This window comes from Heterocephalus glaber, unplaced genomic scaffold (assembly GCF_053883595.1).
Source record: "Heterocephalus glaber isolate CG9 unplaced genomic scaffold, H.glaber_assembly_v1.0 deba00001553, whole genome shotgun sequence".
In the NCBI taxonomy this organism is placed as follows: domain Eukaryota; kingdom Metazoa; phylum Chordata; class Mammalia; order Rodentia; family Bathyergidae; genus Heterocephalus; species Heterocephalus glaber.
In genome coordinates this window covers 4920192-4940709 of record NW_028258344.1, presented here as the reverse complement: position 1 = coordinate 4940709, position 20518 = coordinate 4920192, and the positions used below count along the sequence as shown (strand labels likewise).

The 20518-nt window shown below is 43.4% G+C and overlaps 1 protein-coding gene across 7 annotated transcripts in view; it reads right to left on the bottom strand.

The window, feature by feature from the left end:
- The window catches only part of Chd7 (chromodomain helicase DNA binding protein 7), a 194825-nt gene extending 179227 nt beyond the window's left edge, over positions 1-15598 (bottom strand). For 4 of the 7 annotated variants that reach the window (XM_004842140.4, XM_004842142.4, XM_004842141.4 and 1 more), the window contains exon 1: positions 15460-15598. The gene's annotated coding sequence lies outside the window, so the exon portion shown is untranslated. Of the gene's footprint in view, positions 1-14356; positions 14727-14774; positions 15106-15459 lie in introns of those variants that run through there. The other 3 variants (XM_087190359.1, XM_021256089.2, XM_087190360.1) reach the window with 3 other exon arrangements.
- Between the last annotated feature and the right edge of the window lie 4920 nt (positions 15599-20518).

Here is a 20518-nt window from a genome sequence, read left to right as displayed (position 1 = left end):
CATATCCATGTTTCAAAAGCTAAAAAGATTTTGTTATAAGCCTCACACAGAAATTGCCATTTTCTCTTTAGAGATATAAATCTGAAAACACTGAATTATATCCTTATCTTTAATTGCTATGCCTTTGCATTCATTAAAGTCCTTCTTAGAACTGACGAGGTTATAGCTCTTTATATAAAAGTTCATACTTGTAAGAACTGAGGCCATCTTCTGAAACCCATTCCTGAATGCTTGCAAGACTGGTATCTGTCCCAATGCCAGTGTCACAAAACAGGTGCACAGTTCTGACATCTCAGGCTGCAGTGAAGTTCCTTGGGCAGGCTCACTTCAGCACGTCTAGAAGGTCTTCCACTTCTTGTTTAATAGTGTTTCACTCCAACGCAATATTTTAATATGGACTCTATTGTGATAACCTTCCAGACTAACCCACAGGGTCCCGCAAGTGCGTGATAATAGCAATGTTCTGATCAGATGCCAGCACTGTGGCAATGAGGCCACAACACCTCGCCTCCTCTCCCCGGCCCACATTCTGAACCAGCTGAGAGGGCCAAGCAGGGCCTGGCACATCAGTCATGGAGGAAGCCAGGACCACCTTGTACTGCCTAAGATGGGAAAACTACAGTATGTTAAACTGCTGGGTTCGGCTATAATTCAGAGGCCTCATCCATGGAGGAAACCCCAACAGCTCTACAGGGAGAAACCATGCTGGAGAAGGCCCCTAAAGCAGGTACGCTAAGAAAGGCTGAACTAGGGCCCTTCTAGGAACTCCAGTCAGGCTAGTAAGGTCTCAAGGACATGGGTGGCCAAGAGGACTCCCTCCACAGAGAAGGAGGAAGGAAGCGAGGAGGGTTCCTCTAAACACTGGTCATTGTCCTGCTCCCTGCTGTGCAAGTAACAGTGATGGTGGCCCAGCAGGCCTGGGACTATGCTGTAACAGCCACCCAGTGTCAGGGAGAGCACAAGGACATCAAGACACAAGATGAGGCATGCCTCACAGTGATACTATCTGCCCTAACTCAGCAGCTGCCCAAGCCAGGCAGCCAGAGCAGCCTACGTCTCAGGAAAAGAGCATGGTATGGAATCTCACACTTCTGCTGTGCTTTTGCAGGAAAGAGAAATTAGAATTACTTCAGTTTCAGATAGGTTAGGTATATGAAGCACAGGAGCTGGTGTGGGGGGGGACCTGGAAAACAGTTTTAGGAGTTATTCACAGAGAGACAAGAGCTGAAGCTATAACTTGAACTAGACCCTACAAAAAGCCAACTACAGGGCCAGGGATTTAGCTCAGTGGTGTTGTCGCCTGCCTCAAAAGTGCAAGGTCCTGAGTTCGATCCCCGGTACCATAAAAAAAAAAAAAAAAAAAGCCAACTACAAAACCCGACTCCAGGCCGAACTTAGGAAGCAGGGAGGAAAGAAAACTGAGGCTGAGGCAGCAGCAGAAGAAAGCTCGGGACCCCAACAGCTTTCCCACCAAGGTCCAGGATGATGAGAATCAAGAGGGTGATTGCTCAGTAAAGAATGAGTCAGAGAAGGGAAGAGCAAGGGCCTAGAAAAGAGCTATGCAATGAGCTTCCCGTGTATCTTCCACACAAGCAGAGTGAATTACACTGATAAGTCTTCCAAGACGCACTGACCTGCCCCCTACGTTACCTGTTAAGATGACCCTCATTTTAAATATATTACATGTTCTTAGAAGTAATGCTGGCTTGAAATGGGTTGCTCCACAACAGTTACTGCTGCTTATCAAATCTATTACCTCTGCATACATCTACGACCTAAACCAGAACTGGCCAGGATAAAAATTTTTAATTCGTCCATGGGAGAAATGAAAATAAAATTTAACAAACTAATACAAAGCAGACTATCCTCCATCCCCTTTATACCAGCTTTAAAGTCAACAGTCTCAAACTCTTAATTAGCTGTCCACTTTCACCTTGTGTGTTGTATATCAAACAACCACATTTCACTCACAAGACAGTAACATTACTTGCAACATTCTAAAGTACACTGTTAGAATTTAAACATTATCATTTTCTAAATCTTTTGTATTTCTAAAGTATTTTCATTGTATATCAAACATATTCTGAACTTGCAGCCTCCAACTCAAGTACATGAGAAGCACCTTGAATAAAATTTTAGATTCTAGATGATCCACAAACATTTTAATCCAATCAACAGGATGTGCAGTTGAGGGCTCTATTTTTTTTTTTTCACCCTTTGGTACCGGGGATCAAACTTGGGACCTTGCGCTTTCAAGGCAGACAGCAGAACCACTGAGCTAAATCCCTGGCCCTACTATTTTTTTTAATAAGAGATATATCAGTAAGTTTTATAGGGATATGAATTATTATTTTAATGCCTTAAATGAGATTACATATTCTCTCACCTCTCAACTAGTGCTAGTTGGTGACACAAGGGAAATCACTGACTACATTCAAAAGCTAGCCCAAGCAGTTTTTTAAAATTTAGATTGAGTTCTTTTACAGGTTTGGCCCATAAAGGATTATTATTAGTGTTCTTATTGTGGAAATGATCCATAAAAGATAATTCCAAGAATATTGGCACTTCCTTGAGTTCTGAGAATCCTAAGCTATGGAGACCAACAATCAGTCTTCAACTGTCAACCATTCTGCTAGGATGGCCTGAGTTTCTGCGAGCTCCCATGCACTGTCTATCCACCTTTCCTTCACTCTGAGACAACAGCTAAGATGCAAATTTTCCAACTATATCTTGGTAGCATGGCCTAACAGCCAACAATCCAACCACAGCAGTGTTACCGCCAGTGTGCTCAGTGGTGTCAGGAAATTACCTATTTCATTCAATTCTGCCCTTATTAATGTATCTGACAGCATATAAGAAAGTGTTTTCCTTTTTCTGTTGGACATTAGCAGTTAAATGGAAGGCTCTTAGCATCACAGGCTAGCCTGGAGCTCCTTACAAACTAGAAATTTGTTTCATATACCAGTCCAGATTTTTATTTTTGTTTTTCAGTAAGTGGGATAATGGAAAGCTTAAGATGATTCTGGTGATAAATGTAACTCTGAAAATTAATACAAATGGAACAAAGATTAATATTTTAGGTACTCCAAAAATAACAAAACTTAATTTTAACCAGAAGCTCACTATACTTAAGCCAGTCAACAATTTGTTCAACTGTGAAGAAAAAGAAACTACAAATGTAAAAATTCAAGAAATACATCAACATAAACTACTGCCATAAGGCAAAATAATATTAGGACTTGGGATTTTATCATTTTTTAAAAATCTCCTAGCAAAGGTATACCTACCCCATACTATATAATAAATCTATTGATACACATATTTGAATTCTATTTCTACTACTGCCGTGGGTCACTTAATGACAGGGGTATGTTCGGAGAACTGCTCCCATCAGCTGATGTCACTGTGTGACTGTACCAGACTGTACTTACACAAAGACCATTATGCAATATAGTCTTACAAGACCACTGTATTTTTACTGACCAAAATATCACTATGTGGCACTTCACTATCTTCATCTAGCTACAGGATTCCAGAAGATGGCCTGTGTCTTGTATGTTAGCAGAAGCAGTTTGTAAGTATTTCATGGAGGCTTCATATTCATACAAGTTAATATATATATACAAGACTTCTGTACTATAATCAGTAGCCTACATAACATCCTGGGTTTCTCAGTAGCATCCTAGGCAACTCTAGTCCTTTGCATAGAGAAAAAGATTCTACAATTCCAAGAATTGTATCTTAGATAAAATTTAGTGAGGACCTTGAATAAAGCCAATCCTGTAATAAAATGATGTTGGCTGTGCTTGGGGTGATCAATGAAAGCAGGCTTGGAACGCAGTAAGTTCTGCAATGAGCATGTGTCTTTTAGGTTGAAAGTGTTTGTCACTGATAAGATGTGGCATCTAAGGAAAAGAGGCCTCACTGAGTATAATCCATTAATAGGCAACTTTCAGCCTCTCAGTTTCTCTCCAGGAGCTGCCCTAGAAAGCACTGTAAGATCTTGATCTATGTTCTTCCTTCCCTTCTAAGATTTAGATTATTTTGATGGGCCACCCAAAACAATTTCTACACAGCAGTTACTGCTACAGGCTTTTAAAGCAGTCCTTATTTGAGTCAACTTAATTCATTAAAAGCTGTGATCTTGGGCAAATTTATTGTCTCAACTTTTTTTGGTACCTGGGATCGAACTCAGACCCTTTCAGGGCAGGCGGCAGAACCACTGAGCTAAATCCCTGGCTTGGGCACATTTATTAAACAATCTCTAAACTCCATTTTACCACTTGTAAAATGGCAATTAATGTTCCTCCCTCGGCACTGTGACTAATCCTACTTCAGGATTCAGTGGAAACAGTTTGTGTAAACAGATTAACAAAATGCTAACTTGCACAAAGTCCATGCTCCATAAAAGTCACTCTTCAGATCAATCACTTAACACTGTTAACACTTTTGATTTTGATATAATTTCAACCTTGCAGTGAAGTTGGACGAACAGCACAAATCCACAAATATCAACTGTTTATCTACTATCACATTTATGATTCCCTTGGAGTCACTTTTATGTGAAAGTAAAATAGGATAAAACATAATGAAAATTGGCCACACCCCATCTCTTCTGTCTCTCTGCCAGTCTGGGGAACACTGGAGTTCTTGGGGGGCTACCTCAGCATCTTCCCTTTCCTGAAGACAGGAACATTTTAGGGTTGCGGGTGCCACTCATACCCCAGAGTCTCAACCTAAAACCCACTCTGGGCCTAGACCCCACCTTGCCTCCTCACACAGTAAATGGGAGTAAAGAAATAAGGACTGAGTCAAGTGCTCTGAGACTTGAGGACCTCGAGTCCCTACAGACCTTGAGAACACACTGTGGTCTCTCTGAGTCACAAGTTCTAATGTTCTAGTAAACTGACTGAACATGTGCACAGTGCTGATTATCTAAGATTCACCACCCAGTGTTTGCAGAATCACAGGTTTGTCAAAAAGAAGGAATGGTGGGTTCTCTGGAAAGATAGCCACAATTCAAGAGTAGACAACAGCATTATAGCTAGAGAGGAAGAACTGCTCTCTCAACACTGGTTTAGGGTCAGGGACATCTCAATCACTTCTGTGTAATCAAGAGGATCAGGTAAATCAGCTGACTGCTTTGCGGGACAAAGGTACATGTACATATGTTCATTCATTTTCAAATCTCAACCCCTAAGGAAAAATGAAAACTGTATTATCAATCACCAATGCCTACTACTCATTCTTCTCTAGTCATAATTTAGGATTATGGTTTGGGAAACTTTTTAATTAAAAACAATCAATACACATGATTTGATAAGTTTAATGATCAAAAATCAACTGCTATGTGGGCCACATAGCAAGTTCAAGACTGGCCTGGGTTACAGAGCAAGATCTTGTCTTTAAAAAAAAAAATTGCTCAATAAATATGACATATGATCTATCAAGTGCTTCTGGTAGAGCACCTTACTTAATCTTCACCATACCCTGGACAGTCAGTTGTAGTATTATGTCCACTTTTATGATTCACACCCTGATCTGAGAGTTAAAATTCTCAGCCAACACACCACCACAAAAATAACTGTCCTCACCTTTGTGGGAGATAAAGGATCTTAAGGATGAAAAACAGACCAAATTTATCTTAGGTACCAAGACATCCCTAGATACCTCATAAATACAGCAGGCATAAACAGTAAGAACAAAAATAACCTGGGCTAATACTATATTACAAGAGGGTATATTATTAAGGGTGTTCTTGGTTTCTTAATGCATTTTTGTTTATTTAATACAAGTTTCAGAGTTGATCTAGGTGGCAATATTAGCACAAAGGTTTGCAGGCAGATTCTGGAGTATTACAATCTGGATTTATTTACTCTTTATGACACTGGGCAACTTAACCCCTCAGCCCTCTAAAGTCTCTTTAACTGTAAAAATGGGGGTAACAATTATATGAATACCTGGAGTGGTTCTGATGAGTTAATGAACCAACCCATTAAAATACTCAGTATAAGTTGGGAGTATGGCTCAGTGGTAGAGCCTGTGCTTATGTGCAAAGCCCCAGCCTCAATCCTCAATATGGAAGTACACACATATATACACATGTACACACACACACAAACACACAAAACCACTCAGTACAATACCTAGCCAACTGGAAATGCTCAATAGCTATTAGTTAGTCATTACGATTATTACTGTTGTTTTAAAGTTGTTTTGGTCTTTCTGTGCCTCAACACATTTAAAGGGCAGAGGGTTCTGTGTCTTAATCTAGACTTTGAAATTTTCAGGATGAGCCTGCATCATTTTTCTGACAAGATCAATATACCTACAATTAGTCAAAGCCAAATTTCAAGCATAAACAAGGTCAAGCACACAAGAATATAAAGTACTGAAATAGAAACTTTGGTTTCAACACACTGCCGGTTCCACCCATAAATAAAGTTAACTTGCTAGGACCACACATTTAAAAATACATCACAAGGGCCGGGGATTTAGCTCAGTGGTTCTGCCGCCTGCCTCGCAAGCTCAAGGTCCTGAGTTCAATCCCCGGTACCAAAAAAAAAAAAAATCACAAACTAAGATAGATAGATAGATAGATAGATAGATATATGCACACACACACACACACACACACACACATACTGGTACCAGAGATCGAACTCGGGACCTTGCGCTTGCAAGGCAGGCAGAAAGGTATATTTTTTACTGTATATCTGTGCTCAAATTCATTTTATTATTTACTTAGTGCACTGGCAGGAAATGCTTTGAGAATTAAAAGCATGCTTATAATTATTCAAGGGACTTCTCAGTACTTACTTGCTTAGTATTATGCTAAAGGTGTTTAAGAGTTAAGTGTGTTGACTATGTAAAGGTGCAAACTTCCAATGATGAATGTCATTATATTGTATACCTAAAATGTACCAATGATTAGAATGAATAATCGATAATGCAAAATAGGAAGAAAAGGTCCAAAGGGGTAGGGGTAGTTAGAGAGGCAGGGGAAAGAAAAGAAGGGAAAGGAAAAAATGATGAGAAATGGAAAAAATGGAAATAAAGTCTTTGTAAATAGGGAAGGGTGGAGGGCGTGAAGGGAGGGCTAGGAATGGGGAAAAAATAAGAACCAAGATGCATTATGTAAAGGTACAATTCCCAGTGAAAAAAAAAAAAAAAAAGAGTTAAGTGTGTTGAAATAATATGCACATCTATAATTATACTCAAACATAAACAGATTCTAAAACACTATGGTTTCTTTCAAAAGGATAAAAAGGGAACAAAGTGTACTTTTTAAAAGGTTAAGGTAGTCCCCCAAACCTGCTGCAGAACTAGGAGGAAAACTAATTACCAAGACATCATGTACCCTTTATCAGACATACTGCAAAGATCATGTAGAAGTCTCTAACTTTTAAAGTTGAGAACAGCAGGAACAGTAGGTATCATGTCAGTATTAACCCATGTAGCTAATTCTCTGCCTTTCCCTAACAACGACTGATGTGGAAGCATAAGTCACCCACAGTCCTTGCTCTGTAGCAGTAGGTTCTTTGCCCAACCCCTGTATTGACAAAATACACAGTGGAAACAAGTCCAAATCCACCACACCACCTCTGCTGCCTCTTCACTAACTGCAGAACCCAGGAGCAGAGACAGGCAACCAGAAGAAATTTCCTTTATGCCTCCACTATAAGCCCTATCATGGGAGCCTGCATGTACCTTTCCACTTAGTGTCTGCATAACTCAGGTAGAAATGATCTATCAAACAATAAAAACATGTGGTTGACTGGAACAAACAAAAGAATAGATTCTAAAAGAGTTATGAAGGAAGGCATGATGGCACACACCTGTAAATCCAGCACCCTGGGAAGTTCAGGTAGAACAAGTTTCACCTTAGCCTAGTCAACTTAACAAGACGTTGTCTCAAAATAGGGGGAAAAAAATGTGAAAGGATGGGGAAGGTAGCTCAGTGCAAAGAACCTGGGTTCAATTCCCAGTACAACCCCCCAAAAAAAGTTTTCAAAAAATGTAAAAACCGTTATTAGAAATAAACTACCACTGAGTAGTCAGCACATAGCAGCTAAAATTCAAGTCAGCACACCAATGTTTTGTACTATTCCACACATGGGAACATTACTGTTACTTACATTTAACTTGCTTTTTTTTCCCAAATAAACCATCACACCCACTACAGGTAAAGGTAATCTTTACAGATGAATGATGTCCCTACAACCAACAGTAGTTGGCCTATGAAGCCCACAATCCTGCCCACCCGAAGGAGAGAGGACAAACTCTGGGGAACTGGACCAAGTCACAACAGACACCACAAAGTCCTAGGAGAGACAACAGTGGGGGAAAGAAGTACCCATGGGATAAACTCCAAACCAAAGACTGTGCACAAAAACAACGCCCAGTCTACACCCCCCCCAAATGGGTACTATTCCTTCTGTAAGCTGACAAAAACAAAAATACGAACACTTTCTGGAAAACAAAAGTGTTTCAAGGTTAATGTTCCAGATTTTCATAATCTGTTATCTCATATAATACCTACAATTCAGAAGCTTTTCTGGATTTCTCAATCAGCACCTCTCATTTGTCACCAGCAACCAATCATGCAGTATAATACACTTTTTATCACTGAACAAAGTGGCTCTGAAGCTGACTGGTTGATACATACTCCACTAAAAACCAGGTAGTTATTCTGACCAAGGCCACTATTTTTCTGTGCAATTATGTAAATAATTTATTCATTTCTACCATACTTAAGACTGCAGTTATCTTCTAAACCACACTCCCTCCAAATGAGAAGCACAATCCTGAGACCAGGTGGCACCTACTAGCTATTTCCTGGGAGCCCAAGGACCTTGTTCCAATATGTAACTAGCAACAGAAAGTGGCCTCCCTAAGAAAAGACAGAGAACAAACATGGCAAGGTCTGGTAACCACAGGATTCTGAGCTCAAACTTATGGTGAAGAAACTCTTACAAAGTGCTAAACATGAGGCAGGTAAAAAGAAAAGTGCTGCTTATTAGGAAAGCAACAATGTTTCCCTCCCTGCCCTCAGGGCTCACTATACACTAACATTTTTGGGAGGAAGCTAGCAGATTATTTTTGGAAAGTTTTGGAATGACATTAGCAATGGAAAGAAGGCTGAAACAATGGTTATCATGGACCATTATCAACAACCTCAGTCATATGTCCCAAGAACTCATGATCTTCCTCCTCAAATCGGATCCATGTCAGGTGCCCACTGTCCCTATGAACAGTATCACCAGCCAGCCACATACTAGAAATCTCAACCCCTAAGATCTCTCTCTCCCAGGACACATCTAACCTCAAGTCTGATTCTCCTAAATATTTCTCAGATCTGTGCCCTTCTCTCTGGCCCCATGGCCAATCTAGCTGCAATTCCACCATCCCGTGAATCACAACAAAAGCAGGTAGGGTATTATCCACAACCTATTCCTCCTTCCTCCATCCACCCACCAAATCAATCTTCTTCAAAACATAATTCTGTTCATGTCAAAACTGCTTAACACTCATCAGTGACTCCTACTGCTTTCTTCAAAAATCTGAAATTCCTTGAGGTAGGAAGATCCCAAGTTTAAGTTCTGCCTGGGCAACTTAGCATAACCCTGTCTCAAAATGAAAGGGGTGAGGGGGAGAAAGAGGGGGAAGGGGAAAGGAATGGGGGAGGGGAAGGAGGGGGGGAGGGGGGAGGGAGAGAGAGAGATAAAAAGTGAGAGACAGAGAGAGAGCGCAGGCAGGCAGGCAGGCAGGCAGGCAAGCAGGAGATGTATTTCAGTGCAAAGGCCCTGGGTAGTTTAACCCCCAGTACTACCATCACCACACACACACACACACACGCATGCCCCTCAAATTCCTTGCCCTATAAACCCTGCCACAAGTTGGATACTGCCTGCCTCCTCTGCCTCCTGAGTCTCCTCTTGAAGCTCCCTGTGAAGTCCTCAAACTGCAACCTCCCCAGGTTAGTTGGCACTGCCTGAGATGTCCTCATCCTTTTCCTACTGTCACGTGGGATGTCAGTGCTAAAGTTACTTCCTAGGGAGTAAAGCCCCATACAAGTGGTGGAATCTCAAAGTCACCAGCTCTCACTCTCATGCTTCCTGTATCCACTGCACAGCACCTATAACCTTGTCACAGCTTTATTTTTTTGTAGATCTACCATATCTTCTCATGTCACCACTGCTCCCAGTTTGTAGCAATGCACCTTTCAATAAATAGTCGAATTGATGAACAAGAAAACAGATTACACAGGAAAACTAATCAGCATCCAGATTCACTTGGCACAAGCCAGGAATGATACCTACACAGGTAGTGTGAGGCTCAAAGGGACACTTAAAATAAAAGTCTCCAATTCCTTATTAGCATAAGCAAACAAGCCTGAGAACCAATCACCCTTTCAGCCTTTTACCAAGTATGTTTCTTCATTAACGGTCTACATTTTTATTTTTTAAATGATGTTCTTAATTTTCAAAGTAAAAACAAAACAAACCTACCAGAAGATACTTCTCTGAGAAAACAATCATGTCGCCATTCACCTAACATTAGTTAAGATGTACAGGAATCTATTTATGATAATGAATACATGCTTCTAAACTGAAAACAGTAATCAAATCTTGGAATAATTATCTCTGCATTTTTCTAGATGGATAATCATAGTTTTAAAAAAAAAGAAATTTTCAAACACAGTATAGGCAAATTATTATTGGCTTAAGAGCTAAATTCTCATATGCTGTAGAAGCCCAAAGCCAGAGGCACTTTTGAATCACACAGGAAGGAGAGCTAGACTATTCCATAACCAGCTCAGTCACCCAACAAAGAAAGAAAAACCCAGGGCATCTCCTGCATGGCACCATGGTAGGCACCAGGAAGACAACTGCAACTAAGAGCTCTGCAATATCTGGGTGACCAGCCAGAGGCAGCTTGTTTAATTAATCTCTCTGGGCTCTAGTTTCTTAATTTGAAAAATGAGAAAGTTCAACTGGCTCTCCAAGGTCCTCACATTCTACATATCCAAAGACTCTAATGATTATAAAATTAATTTCTATTTGACAATATCATTCTGATTTTGTATTATCAGATGATTTCATTTAAAACTATGAATATACTGATGAAAGTAACATAGAACAGTAATCACCACCCCGGCTCTTCACCACCATCACAATCCACTATGAACTGCTATACCTGCAACCTGGCTGATACTCAAAATGAAATAATTTTTCTACAAAACAAAGATGGAATAACTTAAGTGATCATTCTCAATTTCTTTTATATTTTAACATTATCCATCATCTTCGAAGGTCAAAGATTTGGCCAAAGTTTTCTCAAGAAAGAAGAATAGTTTATCTTTCCTATGAAGCCATAATGGTTTTAAAAACCTGATAAGAAAGAAGAATGCTAAGTGCTACACAAATGTGTCCAGGTGAAGGCAACTGAGATTCACAGAGGATCAACCAAAAATTTTTCTCTGACTTACAGGAACACCCTATTTCGTGAATTTAGCTATGCAGCCTATAAGTGTGTGCCAACTTGCTTTACATGTAGAAATCATTTAAATTCTGGAGTGATCTTCTTATGAAGTTTTAAGCATCATTTTTTTGTACTGACATTTTGCTTACCCCTGACTAAGCACTTTTATTCTTGTAATTCCTTATTTACAGTGGATGGCCGTGGTGCTCAATAGCAACCCTAAAAGGCTATCCCTAAATAATGAAGGATAAATGACAACCAGTCCCTGTAAAATTAATCTTTAAAAAGTCAAAGACAGGGCAGGGGATTTACCTCACTAGTTTTGTCACCTGCCTCGCAAGCTCAAGGTCCCGAGTTCAATTCCCAGTACCAAAAAAAAAGAAAAACCCCAAAACAACAAAAAAGTCAAAGACAAGCATTTGCTTATCCACAGAAAGAACTGTCTCTCCTAACAGATGGTAAACTCTCTGAGGGTAAACACTATCTCTAATTTATACTGTTTTGCACACAGATGGCTTGCCAAGGTTTGCTGAATGGAAATGAACTAAATGGATGGTGACCGGACAGCAAGTATCAAACTTTTTCCTACATGTAATTCTAGGGTTAAAGGACTACTCTAAATATGTCACATTCACTGCTCTTACAAGTTACACAGCAGGTACACAGATGAAAACATCCTTGTTCTTTTGACCCAACTGCTTAAAAACTGTGTTTAGTGATTGTGCGTCTGTCAGGAAAAGGCTGTAACATCTATTTCGTGTGTACTATTAAAGAGATACGTCCCACAGCGTTCATTTTAACTCAATAAAAGTAAAGCTATCTTTTTTTTTTTTTTTTTTTTTTTGGTACCAGGGATCGAACTCCGGACCTTGTGCTTTACAAGGCAGGCAGCGGAACCACTAAGCTAAATCCCCGGCCCAAGAAAAGCTATCTTAGAAGACTCTCCTTTTGGACACATTCCTGTAAGTCAAACCATCTAAAAACTAGACCAAGTCCAGGTGAATCTATGGAAGTATTATTTTAAAACTAAGTTACTGAATATATTTTTTTGACTTTCATATTTTCAACTTATGGGGGGAAAAGTGTTAATTCTTTCCTTGAAAGAAAAAATCATTTTCCTATTCCACTTTCCATGTTAAGACACAAAAGGAATTTTTTTTAAACTAATTTAAAAATAAATCCATTTATTAAACCAATAGAACTAGAGTTTAGAGTACACATGTCAGTTTTTCAAAAGTATATTCATTTCTGATCTAGTAACTCATTTGAATCTTGGAAGCATAAACCTAGGATAGAATTCATCAAATTTCAATTTAGTGACTTGCACAGAGGGAGAAAATAGGAAATATCAAGAGAATATAAATAATAAAACCCATAGTGCGAGAAAACAATCTCCATTCCTGAGTGTCATACTGAGGAAATTCACCTGTTACAAGTTTTGACAAAAATCCACTATGTCCCTTAAGCAGATTACCAAAAAAGGGAGAGAATACCATATTCCCACTGCTGCACACAATTTTAAATTTAGCTCCTAGAATCTGCTGTTCAATCCCTTTCCCATTTCCAAATTCTCATCCTACTTTTAACTTTTCTCCTACAGAAGAGTTTTTTAGGAAATATAAACTTAGTGGGCAAATAATGGGCAAACTAGAAGAAATAAAATGCCTCCTACTTGTCACCTAGAAAGGCAACCCGAGTCCTACCCCGTGCCCTATGCAGCTAGCTTTCAGCCTCTTTATTATCATTGTCAATGAATGGGCCCCAGTCAAATGAAAGCTGCCATTTTAGGGTAAAGACTGGAGGGCTTCTGTTGTGCAACAGCAAGACAAAAACACTGCGCGACAGATGTACTCTAGGGGATGGGGGAAGGATTCAACTTCATAAAATCACTGCTCAAGTTATTTCCGAAATACGAATCACCCAGTACTTGGACATTACTAGAATCTAAATGTAATTATAACAGGGATAAATCAGGTACCCATGCTGCTAAAGTCACAGTCGCTAAGATTTTTTGCCATCGTTAGAATGGATCTGGGAGGAAATAAAGACATGTATTTCCTCCTATTGATTATCAGGCATGATGAGTTTACACCCCCACCCCTTTACTGAGAGAATCGGGGGAATGTAACACTCAACCCCACTGTAAATACGGCTTAAAATAAAATTTTTAGAAAATAAAAACCAGGGCCTTCACATAATCCTTTAAAAATAAAGATTATTTAATGTGTTCCAGAAACCAAGCCCAGAAGACAGACACATTTTGAGTTATTTAAATCGATTGCTAGATAATATACAATGGGAAACTAAAAAGTATACTTAGCAAGTGGAGAGCTGGATAGTGTATCTAATTCTAGCAATTCAAAAGGAAACTCTCCATGTGGGTCGCTACTTTTCTTTTGTCCATTGTCTGTTCAGAAGAGGGGGAAAAAAACTAGTTTAAAACCGAGGCGTGAACAGTCTCTGAAAGTGACCTCCGGGGAAACCGTCCTGCCTAGCCTGAGCACTCCCCGCGCCGCCCGCTCCACGGGGGCGCTCACAAAGCCGGCGGCTGGCCGCGAGTTTGGGGTGCGCTCCCACGGCGCGGGGCTACTGGAGGCAGGGCCATCCGGAGAAAGGCGGCTCGGTAATGATGGCTGCTCTGGGCTGGCGGCTCCTTCCCCCGGAGCCTCCCGACCGGCCCCCCCACCGCCGCCCCGGGTCCGCCGCCCCCCCCCAGGCCGCGCTCGCCCCGCGCCACTGCGCCCGCCCCGCACCGCTGTCCACCCGGTGCCCGCGCCCCCGCCCGGGCCCCGCGTCCCCGGCGAGCCCCGTCCCTGGTGCGAACCAAACAAACAACGCGTCCCCCGCCGCCCTCCTTCCTCTCCTCACTGACCGCTTGGCCTCCAGCCACCTCGACTGTTCACGCTCCGAGCCGCGGCTCCCTGAGGGGCAGAGCGCACCCGGGACAACCGGGGGCCACCTGGTAACCCCCCCCGCGCTGACCCCCTACAGGCTGGGGGGAGGGGGCCGGCGGAACCGAGTTGCTTTCGGGGGTTAAAGTCGCTATTATGCAGCCGCCGCCACCGGCCCGGCCAGCTCGGCAAGGTGGGGTCCTCTCCTCCCCGCGCTCGTCCCGGCCGGGCTCCCTTTCTTCTCGCGCACTCGAGAGCCGCCGGGAGCCTCCGGTTGCGGGCTCGCAACTCCGCGCCCGCCGCAGGCACCGGCGGAGCTCAGGACGCCCTCCGCACCGCGTGTTCGCGCCGCCTCCGCCCCACGCGGCGCCCCGCGCACTTTCCCCACCGCCGACCCACCTCGCCGGTGGCTGTCCCCGCGCGGGTGGCGCCGCCGCGCCGGGAGGGACGCACTTTGTTCGCGCCGGTGCGGCCGCCGCTCCCGGCGAGTGCGGCGTGGTCCGTCCGGAGCGGGGAGCGGGGAGCGGGGAGCGGGGGGCGGGGGCGGGAGGCGGGGGTCGCCGCCGTCCCCGCTTAGCCGCCCCGCGCCCGCGCGCCCATCGCCCGCTCGCGCTGGAGTTGGAGCCCAACTTTTCCTCCTTCCCTTTTCTTTCGAATGAGGCCGGTAACTCGTGCTCGGCGCCGGCGGGAGGAAATGCGCTCGCGCTCCCCCCGCGCGCAGACACGCTCCCTCCTGTCCCCCGGCCCCCCCAACGCCGGCAGGACAACAAAAAGCCATTTACATGCGAGGAAGTGACCCTCGGCCGCACCGCGCGCCCCCGCCGTCGCCGCCGGCCCCGCGGACGCAGGCAAAAGTTGGGGCGCCGCGCTGCGCTCGGGGCGCAGGTTCGGGCCCCACGGGCGGCGGTGCGGGCGGCGCAGCGCTCCTCGCCGCCCGGCCCCCGTCCGCCCGCGCCCCGCGCCCCGCACACGCCCAACTCTTCGCCTCAACTCCGCGCGCGGCCCCAGCCCCGGCCCGGGGCGATTTCCTGCCGCTGCCGCCGCCGCCGCCCCTCCCGGACGCCGGGCGAACTCTCGCGCTCACCAGGTCGGTCGGGCGATCGGTCGGCGCCTCCGCTGCCCCGTGCCGAGGGGAAACAAAACGCAGAGCGGGCTCGGAGTTGGCCGGCGGCCGCGGCCAAGGCGCGGAATCCACGGGCGCGGAGTTGGCCGGGGGCGAACGCGGCTCTGGCGAGTTTCAGGGTCTCCGGGTCCCCGGGCCGCCTCCTCCGCGGCGCTCCTTTGTGTAATTTCACTCGATTCAAGTTTAATCCGATAGTTCCCGAGCACGAGCGCGTCCGCACCACCAAGGCTCAACCCCCGCGCCGCCGCCGTCGCCGCCACCGCTGCCGCCGCGGCCCCAGCACGCCAGCGCCTGCGCGCGCCCAGCACGCCGCGCGCGCCCGAGGCCGCGGGACCGCGCGCACCCGCCGCCGACTCTCCGTCGCGCGCCTGCGCCCGCGCCCGCGCGCCGCCACCTGACGTCAGGCGCGCCTGGCATAATTTATGCAAGAATTCGGCCGGGGTGGCGGAGGCCGAGGGAGAGGCCAAGAGAAAGGGGGCGGTGCGGGGCTGCGGGGCCGCGGGGCGAGGGCTGCGGAGGGCGGGCTAGGCGCCACTTCCCGTCCCCGGGCGTGCGCCGCGCTGCTGGCGGCTCTCTTCGCCGGCGGGTGCGCGGTCGTTGCGCAGCCTTTCACGCCGGGCGGCTCGGAGCGCTCGGCTGCGGTGCCCCGGGCGCGGGCTGGAGACGGTGCCACGTTTCCCCGCGCGGCAGCTTCCCGAGACAGGGTGCGCCGCCCGGGGGCAGGAAACGGAGGCTCCGAGCCGGCAGCGAGCCTTCGGCCACTGCGCGGACGGCGGCGGCTCGGGTGTTTGGGTGTCTCTTCTGCAGTTATCCTTCAACTTGAAATTATTTTCCCACATGAAATTATTTTAGAATGGACACATTCTGTTTCAAACAGATTCATTCCTGCTTCTCTACATTGCTTTTCCTGCCTCCCCCGTGATTGGAGAGTCGGATCCACCACTAAATAAAAAACTTCAATGGCATGGATTTGTGTTGAAATTGTTACCATGCCCCCCCAAAAAGGCGAGAGAGCGCAATGGTTATGAAACAAAGAAATATGATGTGTGCCCATTATTAAACGTGTCGGGACTGGAATGTTTTAATTATTTTTTGACCAATATGGCACTTGTATATGATCTAGTCTTAAATTTCTGACCACCTTCTTTTATTTCTCTTTCTGGTACAAAATACTAATCTTGGAGAAATTTTTTTTTTATTAATTGTCCTTTTAGGAAATAGATCTTCAAAGATTTATTTAGCACCTTCGGTATGCAAAATAACAAGCAAGTATAATTTATAAACCGTCAACAGTTGTAAACTAAAATGATCTTATTAGGTTAAAGTTTGCACTTATTTTTAAATCAAGGAAGGAACTTGTATCAAGCAACTGTCCTGTGACAGAGTGGAGCAACTTGCTATTAGAATGATTCAAAATAAACTGAGGAAAAACGGAAAAACTAAAATGTACTAATCTCACTCATGATTTAATGGTCAAACTACCTATAGAGCTGAGCCTGGCATGACAATATTTCTGTTTGGACAAAGGATTTATTGAAAAATTTCTTGTGTGAGTACTACAACTATTTAATGACTTAATTTGATTATCCTACTTATAAAAATATTTACTAATACTAATAATTTTATAAGTGTTTGTCACCTTATACTTGGCTTATGAAAATATACTGCTTTTGGCTCTCTTTTACGTCATAATTGAGTGTGTTTTAAAAGAAATGAGCATTTTGACCAAGGAGCTTACAGATAAGCAGCAGAAAGATTGACACCACTGAAAGCATTGTGACATTAAGAAATCTGAAAATACTAAAAGTAAACTTTACTCTTTTTATAGCCCCATATCATAAACCAAGAATCAAGTTGGCAATTCTGAGGCTAAACTCCCTTTTCTATTTCAATAAAAGCATATCGGGATGCCTTGGCATGTGTGTGCATGTGGTGGGGGGGGCGCTATTGTAGACAGGACACATGTTTAGAAGGAAATCACTAGTGCCTAACTATATTAAAATACATTTTAAAAAATAATGTGACATAGAGGAAATTTTCCTATTTGTTACAATATATTCAAGCTCAACATCAGATGTGCATCTACTTCAAGGCAATTTACACACTAAAAAAGTTACATCTACCTATTGTGAAAGCATAACGTAACAGCTAACTTGTGAACAACAAATAGCATTGAGTAACTATGAGGAGGTTCCCCTGTATCCCTGTACATTTAGCCAGAAAGTTAGGCAATTTCTTCTCGTAATATACTGTGCTAGAAATGGTTGAACCAGTATACACTGGAAATGCAGCCTCCAGCCTCTCTCTAACTTACTCTCCTTCTTTACTGTGGTCATTGTCCTGAGTCAGAAAGAAGTGAAAACTTTTAGGGATGGTGTTGCTGTGGAACTCTAAGGGCCTGGAAGAGCAGAAACGCTCGGGGCAAACTCCTAAACAGAACTGACCTACCCAAATCCCAGTTCCCAATCACCCTCACCATTTTTTTTTTTTTTTTTTTTTTTTGGTAGCAGAGATCAAACTCAGGACCTTGCACTTGCAAAGCAGGCAGCTGAACCCCTGAACTAAATCCCCAGCACCCTCACCTTTCTTACTCCTGAAATGTTCTCTCTCCATTTGCTTCACTATTGAAGTTTTCTCAGTGACAATAATTTGAATTCACAAGCTTTCCCTTTAAGTATGCAAATATCTTAGAGCAAGATAAGGTGATAAGGGTCATTCACAGATGAGTAAAAATTAATTCAATGAGTCTTTATTTTCCCCAACACCTAGTTGAAAGTGACAGATTTAAAGGGCCGGGGATTTAGCTCAGTGGTTCCACCGCCTGCCTCACAAGCTAAGGACCCGAGTTCGATCCCCGGTACCAAAAAAAAAAAAAAAGAAAGAAAGTGACAGATTAAGAGATATAGTCATTGCTTCAAAATTGAGTGGCCAAGAGGTTCCAAGCTAGTTCTAGATCCTGAAAATAGAGCAATGAACAAAACATACATTTCTTGCCCTCATGGAGTTTACAATCTAATGGTTTGGGAGATTTGGTCTTTTTTGGATTTTGAGTTGTGTTTGTTTGTTTGTTTGTTTGTTTGTTTGTTTTTCAGTACTGGGGACTGAACCCAGGGCCTTCACACTAAGCTACATCCCCGGCTGTGTTTTATTTTTTATTTTGAGACAAGTTCTCACTAAATTGCCCAGACTGGGCTTGAATTTGTGATCCTCCTGCTTCAACCTCCCAGAGTGCTGGAACTATAGGCCTGCACCACCACACCTGGGTGGGTTGAAAGTTTGGCTTTAGCGATAGGAAAGAATGGTCATTTTGCAGTCCAAGTAACTGGAGAATACAGGTCTGAGTTAGTTGTAGGCAGGAAATTGTAGAGACCTGGAAATGGGGCACTAACTGATGGAGTGGGCACCAACAGAGAGCAGTGGAGAAGCCAAAGATATCATGACCAATTACAAGAAGGTTTCCTAAACCATGTGGGATAGTTCACACTTGTCATCTCAACACTTTGGAGGCTGAAGCAGAAGGGTCTCCATTTCAGTGCCAGCCTGGGCCACACAGAGTTTGAGGCTAGCCTGTACTGCACAGTGAGACTGTTTAAAAAAAAAGGGGCTGGGGGTTTAGCTCAGTGGTTTCGCCGCCTGCTGCGCAAGCGCAAGGACCCGAGTTCCATCCTCGGTACCAAAAAAAAGCAAACAAAGTTTCTAGGCCTCATGAAATGACAGCAAAGTCTCCTAAGAACTTGGGTCATAGTAACTGACCTGTAACTCCACTCCATTACTGATTAGACAACTAAATCTTCATCTCTGGGAAAACAGCCCATAAAGTATCAAACTATACTATCTGGGGAAAGAATAGGGAAGGATAATGTGCACATCCAAAATAACTCGAACTTCTACAACAACTATTAAAACTTGAGCTCAGTCTCTTCTTCCAAACGTTCTAAACTTTAAAGCTGGGCACAGTGGCATACGCCTGTAATCCTAGCACTAGGGAGACTGAGGCAGGAGGATGACTGGAAGTTGGAGGCCTGCCTGGGCGACATAGTGATTTCAAGGCCAGCCTGCATTACAAAGCAAGACCTTGTCTCAAAAAACCAAAAGCAAAAGTTCTAAACTTTGAAAAGTTACGTGAATTACACTAACTCCAGCCTTGAGGGCATATTTTCATGAATTTTTAGAATTCATCTTTTGCAATCATGTTTATAATCAAATTGTAAGTCCTAAAAACTCTCTTTACAACCATATCTCTTCTTTCCACTAAAAACTGTGTTATTCTACTTTGTCATTTACCAAATTTACATCCAAAGGACTGTGGCTAGCTCCAAATAATACATTTTGCCTTTAAATGGTGAATATTTACTGCTCTTGAAGCTATAGAGAAAAATAAAGATATAGCTATGTAGAAGATAATGAATACTGTACTAAAGAAAACACCCCAAACAAAAATCTAAGAAACTTTTCCTGCATTGCTGCAGTATTAGGACAATCTTGGGTGATTTTCTTTTTCATAAAAGAAAGAACCCAGTTGGAAATGTAAGTGCTGGTGTAGAAAACTGATCACATCACTTTACACTAAAACATTCCTAAGTTACAGCTGCTTGTGTGATTTTACCTTTTATTAGTTATGCTGCTTTAAATTTCCTATTTGGTCACTCTTATGCCAATTGAAACATACCTGGCTTTGGTTCTTTTGAATATTACTTTGTTTAGTTTGTTCCCCTATGTTTCTAACATAGATAGTATCTGAATATGAATTGGTCCACTTATTTTTCTGATGATTCTTTTCTTAAGTTATTGGTGGGGCAACCCTCATGTACTTTTGTATTTATCAAGAATATGTGGTACAAAATGTTTAGCAATAAGTCCACAGTTTCTCTTGAATAAGCAGATAGTGTATTGGTTTAAACATCATTAGATAAAATTCCCATTTCATCTCCATTAGCCCAAGAATATTGTAGAAGGCCATTTTGCTGGCAACTGTCAAAGCTGATAAGGTTGAGATATCAGTAAAAAGAAAACCAGTAGG